Source organism: Peromyscus eremicus, chromosome 1 (assembly GCF_949786415.1).
Source record: "Peromyscus eremicus chromosome 1, PerEre_H2_v1, whole genome shotgun sequence".
NCBI lineage: Eukaryota > Metazoa > Chordata > Mammalia > Rodentia > Cricetidae > Peromyscus > Peromyscus eremicus.
Genome location: NC_081416.1, coordinates 51,153,856 through 51,162,422, shown reverse-complemented (window position 1 = coordinate 51,162,422; position 8,567 = coordinate 51,153,856).

The following is an 8,567-nucleotide window of genomic DNA, read 5'->3' as shown; positions in this document are numbered from 1 at the left end:
CTCAGGCAGGCGAAATTTCAAGGGGTAATTTGGTGAGAAAATTATTTTTAAAAAAATGCCTAGAAGTAAGTACTAGGAATAGCAGAAGCCCTCCGTGGGCCTCAGAGACAAGGACAACCTTGAGGACAGTGTCAACAACCTTATGGAGATCCTTGAAAGCCTCTAGATTACACTCTGGCCTGGTGCCACCCTGCTGGGACCCACCATCTCAAAGTCGCAAGGGAAAGAGACTCCAGGCCCTGTGCAGGCTCTCCACCTGCCTCCTGCCCCTTCCTCATGCCCATCTTCTGGAGACCAAACCCACAGAGCTTGTGGCTTCTGCTTCCCCTCCATATTCCATCAAGTTTCACATCTTCACTTAGCTTCTCAGGGAAGCCACTACTTTGCTCCAGCTTTCTGCTCTGAGTCTTCTATGTTCTCGTCCATCAGTAGCCCTGGTACCTGTTCCACATGCCTCTTCCAGGGTGGTGGCCCCAGGCCCCAGATCCTTACTCAGGACATTTCTATGTTTTACATAGATGCCACCTGCCCCTGGGGTGCTGAGGACGAAATGAACTAAGGAACAGAGGATGCTTAGCCTGGTGCTGGCATCTCTGCTCAGCAAATGTTACATCACTAGTTCCTCACTCCTCAGGAGGCAAGGGTAGGCAAAGGGAGCCATGTACATTCTCAGGGCTGTCTAGATAGAGTGCAGTTCAGTGGAGCGTGGAGAAAGGCTTCCTGGGTCTACCTTTGTGGTCCTGGGGACCTAGCTCCTCCCTACATTTCCAATCACGGCTTTCATTGCTTCTAGTTGCTTCTGGCTTGTGCCCCATGCTGGCCTTCCCAGCCCCATCCACGACTGTGGTCTATCCTCCCACTGGTCCTAAGGGCCTGGGTTAAGAGCCAAGGCCATTCAAATCTCTTTTAATCACAGCATTCCAATTACTTCCCCTCATTTAACCTCCTGAAGCACCACTTCTGGAAATTCAAACCCCTTGAGGGCAGAATTGACACCTTCCTCTCTAGTGTGCCCAACTTGTCTTCATGACCCTCTTTGACCCCAACCCACAGCCGGTTCTTGAGAAGTAACTAGCACTGTACCCAACAGAGGCATCCCTAGAGGTGATGTTACTAAGAGGCTCCTCCAGGGCATGATGGCCCTGCCGTCTCCTTATCAAGTATTGGAAGCTGCAGTCCCTCCCTGGTTCTAATCTATTCAGATCAGGATGTCACACTTTTTGGTGGGATAGATTCCAACTAGAGAGCAAAAATCCTGACTGTGTGAAAGCTCCACGGCTCCTGTCTTGCTCTCTGCTCCACGGGCATTAGAGGGTGAAATTCTTACAGCTCTGCTCAGTGAGAGGTTCGCTGGCCCTATCTTACAGATAAGGAAACTGAGGTGTGGAAAAGTACCAGTACCGAAATCTAGATCTAGCCGTACTCGGCATCTAGAGTCACAGTATCCTCAGGCTATGATACTATCTGGACTGTCCCCATTGGACTTCTAGGTACTGGAGGAAGAGGTGGGAGGCAGGGGTGAATCACCCCCCTATCCCGAAATTCCCAGGTCACGTGAACATAGGACTTTGAGAGCAAGGCTCTTTCTAAAGAATATTGAGAAAACAGAAGAGCTCCTCAGCAAACAACATCACAGGAAGCATGAAGACCACCCCCCTACCCCGAGACTGCCCGATCTAGAAGGCTTTCCCCGTCGGGTCCCACTGCTCCTTCCTGCTGCAAAGCTCCACTCCACACACCCACTGACACCAGGCCAGCCAGACACCAGAGCCCACAAATTCCCACGCCACCAGCCGCTCACACCCCCTCAGCCCTCACTTCCCACAGACACACTTGCAGGCACACGTGGCTCCACACATGTGTACTCTCTGAGCAGCTCTGTGGTGGGAACAGCCCTGCCCTGCTTTCCTCAACCACAACCTGCGAACCACCTCATGAAAACCACACCTTCACCCTTAGCTACACTGGTCCCCAACACATCATCTCTCCTGGGCTCCTGAGCAGCCAAGTGCTCCCCACCAAGAGTCAGCTCCCTGTCTTGGAAAGCGATGCACACGCAGACATGTCCCCATTCAACCCAGTTTCAAAGAGGTATCAGTAAGGAAAAAGAGAATCAAGATAAACATTTCTCAGCCCTGCCCGCTGGTAACCACATCCTCAGATGTCCTGGACTCCGCGGTTCTGAAAGATTTATCTTCCCCTGACCACACACTCATTGATACTTCCCCAAGTGCTAGTTGCCCAGTCTGCTGGAGTGTAATGTTAAGACATTCTGGTGAGAAATTGAACTCAGATGGAGTGCTGGCCCAACAGGTGATGAACGCAGACGTTCCCCGCTCTATACTGGACAGAGGGAGAAGACCAGGGGCAGAGTGGCTTGCAGAAGCAGGCCACACTGTTAGCTGCCGCAGGCTCACCTGGGAATCCTTCCTCTGGTCGATAACCTCTGGTCAGTAATGCCGGTTTCCCTGGCACCCCTCAAGCAGAGCAGCTGGGCATTGTGACTTACGGAGCAGCCAGGGAAGGAAAGGATGCCAGGAGCTGAGTAAAGCAACTTTTAGAGAAACACGAACAAAGAAAATGGGAGTAAGACTGAAGACTAGAGCTGAAAACCTCAGCTCCAAAGGGCGGCTTGCCCTCAATGTCTACTTCTGTTACTAGACCCCTGCCTCTGCTGAATGGGTCAAAATCACCTTGTCTGCACAATGACCAAGCTGGTGACCTGGCGAAGCTCCCTACTATTCTCAAACCCTGGGGACAGCACGGACAGCTCAGCTCTGCTTGGGGGGAACAGAGGCCAGCTCCTCCTCTCAGCATCTTCTGATCCACCCCACCTGCTGCCCAGTTCCACTGTGCAGAGTCCCAGGGTCCCAAGCAGATGGTAAGGGGTGGCTGCAAAGGACCCTGGGGCCCCAAACCATAAGGCTGAGCCACAGATCAGAACACACCGGCAGAAGTGTGGAGGGTGAGCTGAGGGGACCTAAGGGTTGAGTATTCACAGCAGAGAGGCCGAAGGCTTCCTCCTTAATGGATCTGTTCTACAGGGCGCTTTCCAGGCAGGAGGTGAAGTGCCAAGCACTTCCTCCTGGGAGGTAGAAAGGCACTGCAGGGAGCATGCGGATAGCCTGGACGCCCCTCATGCCAACCTGGGAACTGCCAAGAAAACACTCACCACACCAGGCTATGTCTAAGTGGCAGCTACTGAGGCAGGGTGAATCCCTCAGCATGGAAAAGTCAGCTCACCACACCTTTTATTTATGGCTCAACACCGCAGCCTGGACATGAGGCAAAAAAACTTTTGTGTCTCAGGGATCAAGCTTTTCCAATGAATTGTTGGCCATGGCAGACACTCTCAGGGATGCTAGAGAAAAAGGTAAAAAACAAAGCAATTTACAGCTTCCCTCACCTTCCCCATCTGGAAGGGGTGTTTAGCCAGAAGTGGACTCATATCAGGACAGATGTCTTGGGACTTCTCACCATATTTATCCAGCCTTGGAGTACCCCTTAAGGATGCTCATGGGCTCTTTTCCTCCTCCATGTGTCTAGGGCATCATTCACCGTATCCCATCCCCCGCCATACAGTCTCAACTTCCCCCACAGGACCACCTGCCCTGAGCCCACTTAGTAGACACCCTGACCCAGTTCACTTTCTTTAGGCCATGGCCTCCAGAATGCTGACATAACGCTCCCCACTCCCATTCTCAGAAACAAGGGAAATTCTCAAGAGAAAATACACTTTGAGTCTCCCTCCCACACAGGTACCCTAGATCTGTCAGCCACAGCACCTCCCAGACCTTCCCAGATAATGAGGTGTGTCTGCAGCCCAAGCAAAGGGCTTCCTCCCGTTTGGGCCACTCCTGCAGAACTCCGAAAACTGTCACGGCCACGTCCAGAACCGTCCTCAGGAGACCTGGGGCCTGGTTCCAGCTCAGCAGCTGACTCACAGTGTCAACAGACCCCACATCCCCCCACCAGGAGCATGTATACTCTGGCCTCTAATTCCCTATGACAAGCTCTTGGCCTTTGGTTCTCTTCCTTCACAAACACATTCCATGCCTCCATTTCTGACCACCCTTGTCTCTTGCCCTGGTCTCTTTACCTGATGAGAATCCCTGACCTTTGTATAGCCTTTCACTGCTTATTATAGAAGCCTCCATGTGCAACATCTCCTTTCATTCTCTGGGACCACTGGGACCACAGTGTAAAGTGGCTCTTAGAGGTAACAACACCTGCTCAAGGTCACACAGCCAAGACTGGAATTTGAGTCATCTGGCTCTAAATACAATGACTGATACTCCAGCTTTAGGGAACTCAGCTCAGTTCCCGCAGATGAGGCAGGCTTCTCCAATCACCCATGTTGGCGAAGAAACACCCTCCCCACGAAAAGCTCAGCCTTTTGCTTCTACCTCCATGCCTTCCCCCAAGAAACCCATAACATCCTGAAGTCTTCTCCAACATCCCAAGATTTCTCTAGGGGTCTGCAAACTCTGTGAAGTAGCATATAGCACTGGAAGGAGGGGAGGGAGGGAGGGAGGGAAGGAAGGAGAGAGAGAGAGAGAGAGAGAGAGAGAGAGAGAGAGAGAGAGAGAGAGAGAGAGAGAGAGGGTTTTCACCCCAAAGCTTCTCAGAAGACTGGTGAGGACAGATGCCATCCCGAAAAACTCCCAGTAGCCACAGAATCATCTTCCACACTGTCCTCAAAAGGTCCTCTGGACTACAAGGAGACAATTCCCAGAAACCCAGTAGCAGCCCCATCAACTCAATGAAAAGAAAGGGCCCAGCGATGACAGATAGATGGTGAGCCACATGGCCCCCTGACCTACAGACATGAACCCCTTCTCTGCACCCTGCTGATTCTCATACAGTCAGAAACAAGGACCACCAGTGAGAACGGCCTATTTCCCCATCTTCCCCAAAGTGAGAAGTTATCATGAGCCAGGTACAGGTTCATAACAAGGCAGAGCTCTACCTGGGGCAGCAATCAAGAATCTCATGGTAGACGAATCCCATGGTGTCTCTCTTTCTTGTCCATTATAAAGAACATCAACCTTCTTCCAGCCTTCTGCCCCCAGGCCAGCATACCCAACAGGCATTAAAGCTGAGCCCCATAACAGAGGCATTGCGCCTCCTGATCTCCCTGTAAAGGTGGGTATTTACCCTCCTATTTACCAGGGTCTGAGGGTCACCAAGTCTCCCCTCACAGTGCTAGTCATTCCAGGGCACCGCGCTAAGCCAAGGCCTTTTCTCACAGCTGGGCCAGAGCTACTAGTCATGCCCAGGACACTGATTCTTCAAGCCCCCAGGATCATCATTCCAAACCATGTCAAGCCCAAGGCCAGAACCATCCCAATATCCAAGCAATGGCAGCACTTCCTCATACCCATGCCCACCGCACCACCATGGCCCAGCACCAGCTGGCCACCCACCCCGCACCAGCTGCGTGCATTACCCTCCTGTACAGAGGGTGCACCCTCCTCACACCTGGGCGGCCACCGCCACACCAAGGCGGGGGTGAGTCTTCTGATACCCTCGCCGGGAAAAATCACGCTGCCCGTGCTGGATCCACGTTGCCCACGCCCGTGCCACGCGTGTCATCATCCCCACGCCGGTGGCCCAGGGCTCCACAGACCTCACACCTGCCACAGGCGCGCGTGGCAGCCGCACCTCCGCCCGCGGACCCGTCGAACCGGCCACCACGCGCAGTGGACATTGCCCAGCCCGCCACGCCGCTCGCACCGCGCCCGCGCCCGGGGCTTGGCCCGGGCCCCCTTACCTCCCGCCCGCCGCAGGGCTCGGCCCGCCGCGGCCGCTGCGACCGCCACCTCCATCCTGGGCTCCCCAAGGCCCCTATTCACTAACGCTGCTTCCGCAGGGCGCCGGCGCCGGCGCGAAGGCCGCCTCCGCCCCCCGGGGGACGCTGCGTCCTTTACGTAAACCCCACTCCGCCGCCAGCGGTGACCATGGCGACGGTCGTGGGGTGGCAGCGCCCCCTAGCGCCAGGGAGGGGAGCGGCCCGCAGGCTGGAGCTGGCGGAGCCTTTGCGGGAGCCCGGCTCCCCGCGCGTGGGGGCGGTGGGCGCGGGGCTGAGGCCTTCACGGGGGCTCCGTGGGCAGACGAGAGGGGTTGGACCGCGGGCACTGCACAGGGGCACGGGGGCTGCTTGGGTTCCCCCTCCTTCAGGCCCCGCGTGACAGGGTTTAGCGTGGGAGAGGAAAAATAGCAAGTAGGATCACCGGAGAACTGGTTCGTTCGGGGGGAGGAAAGGAGAGAGATGGGTTCCACCTCCTTCAAGGGACCTAGCAGCATCTTCAAGAGTTGGGACACATCTTTATCTATGTCCTCCCTTCTACCCATACTCCCACCCTCCTCAAAGCCCAGCGTCGTGCCTGACAGCCAAAGAGGAGTTTGATCAATTTGGATTTTCTGGTAAATCAAGAAAATCGCCCCTCCTGTTCTCCTTCACACACGCCCATTCATTCACGCTGCAAGTCGCTCAACACGCCTTTCTGAAAGCTGCTTTTTAGCAGGGGCACAGCTATGGTGTGCTGGGTTGAGTCTGAGGAGTGGGTGGGTGCCGGCCTGGGCCTGCCCTTAAGGATCTCGGGTAGCTGCGGGAGGCAGATGAGAGAATCGACGTTCCACGTGGGGACTAAGCTGACGGCTACGGCCGCACAGAGGGTCATGGGTATGAGTGGATCTAGAGGTCATGATGATGCAACCAGTCAGGTCTCAGAGGTCCAGCAGAAAGTCATGAGAGGTCAAAAGGGGAATAACAGAAAAGTCTCTGAAATGTTTCCTGGGCCCAGTCGTCATCTGGAGAAATCAGGGCGATTGACTTCTGTTCCGTAGGCGTTGAGGCCGCAGGTGGACATCTGGCTGAAAGTGAAACCCTGCATCCAGGACAGACTTCCCTTTGTTGCAGCGGTTCAGCACCTCCCCGGGTGATTCAGTATTATCTATGGTCATTTCAAAGACAAGCTCTGGCTTAGGTAAAGAAAATGGGAAGTGGGAACAAACACGAGGCACCTCAAAGAATTCAAGAAGAGGAGAGCTCCTGATGTCTCAGAAAATACAGGAATTGGGGGAGGCCTTGGTTGCAGGTCAAGGACCTTGTCTCTAGATTGTCATGAGTCATTCAAATCACACAGTCAGAGATAATATCTCTTGTTTCAAAGTTCCAGGCCCCTGGAAGAAAGAATTATATTGATCCTGTGGACCGTGGTGAATCACCTATGGCCAGGCAGAAAGTCCTTTGCATACCCTCCTCCTTACTCACAAGTTCCCGATGGAGAAAGCATGGCTGTGGGGCCACCCCAAGACGGTATACTACAGTCCACCCTTTAGCTGTCCAGCACACACGAATCCACACAAGTTCATTGCACACACACTCAAATACACATCATCCTTCCCATTCATGCAACTCTTGCCAAACCGGTTCTGAGAGCCTATAATGTGGGAGGCTAATATTACTGGGGATCCTCAAGGTGATGTCCTGTTCACTGAATGGCTGCTTCAGTGGTTCCCATGTAGGGCATCCCATTGCAGGATCAAAGGGTGCATCTACTGCTGCTAACGTAGCCTTTGAATCTATAGCCTCGGTGGTAGGTGACGTGGACCCCTCCATAGGGAAGCTTACTAGAAGTTCTGACCCTCAGACCCAAGATCTCAGCCTGACTACAAAACCCTCAAGGGATCTGTGTGCATGTGAAAGTTTGAGAAACTGTTATTGTGCAACTGGGGGAAAGAGGAAAGGGAAAGGTAAGAAAAGAAATGTTTTTAATTGTGATCATCCCCTTTAAAAAGAGTCTGGGAATGTTCTGTGCTTAGCGTACATGAGGTCCTGGGTGCAATTGCCAACCCCCAAACAGACAAAAGGTATTGGTTAATTATTTAGGATTCAACAATGTGAGTCAGAAACAAGGAAAAATAGGTAGAGGCTGCAGGCATTATTTTTGCAACTGGTTTTGAACTCCTGGAAGGAATTTATGACTTCCTTCCTCTGACTCCTTACCCCTCCTTGCCTCTTATCCATGTCTCATTGGGCTGACAGGCTGACCTAAGTCTTTATCCTTGAAGGGCTTCGGTGGTCCGCCACGGGGTCTCTGGAGTTTCCGTGTGTGTGTGTGTGTGTGTGTGTGTGTGTGTGTGTGTGTGTGTGTGTGTGCAGGCCGTAGGTTGATGTCCACCTTATCTATCTTATTCTTTGAGACAGTGTCTCTCACTGGTCCAGGAACGCTCAAACTCACTGATTGGCTAGACTGGCTGGCCCGTGAGTACCAGGAATCCTCCTGTCTCTGTCTCCCTGACACTGGAATTACAGGCCCCCCACCCCACCCCCACCCTGCCCACATGATCTCTCTATTTAGCCCTGGCTGTCTTGGAACTCACTATGTAGACCAAGTTGGCATCAAACTCACAGAGATCCTCCTGCCTCTACTTCCTGAGTGCTAAGATTAAAGGCATGCACCACCATGCCTGGCTTATCTCAGCTTTTTACTTGAGGGCTAGGAATCTAAACTCAGGCCCACATGCTTGTAAGAAGCACCTTGCCAAGTGTGCCATGCCCC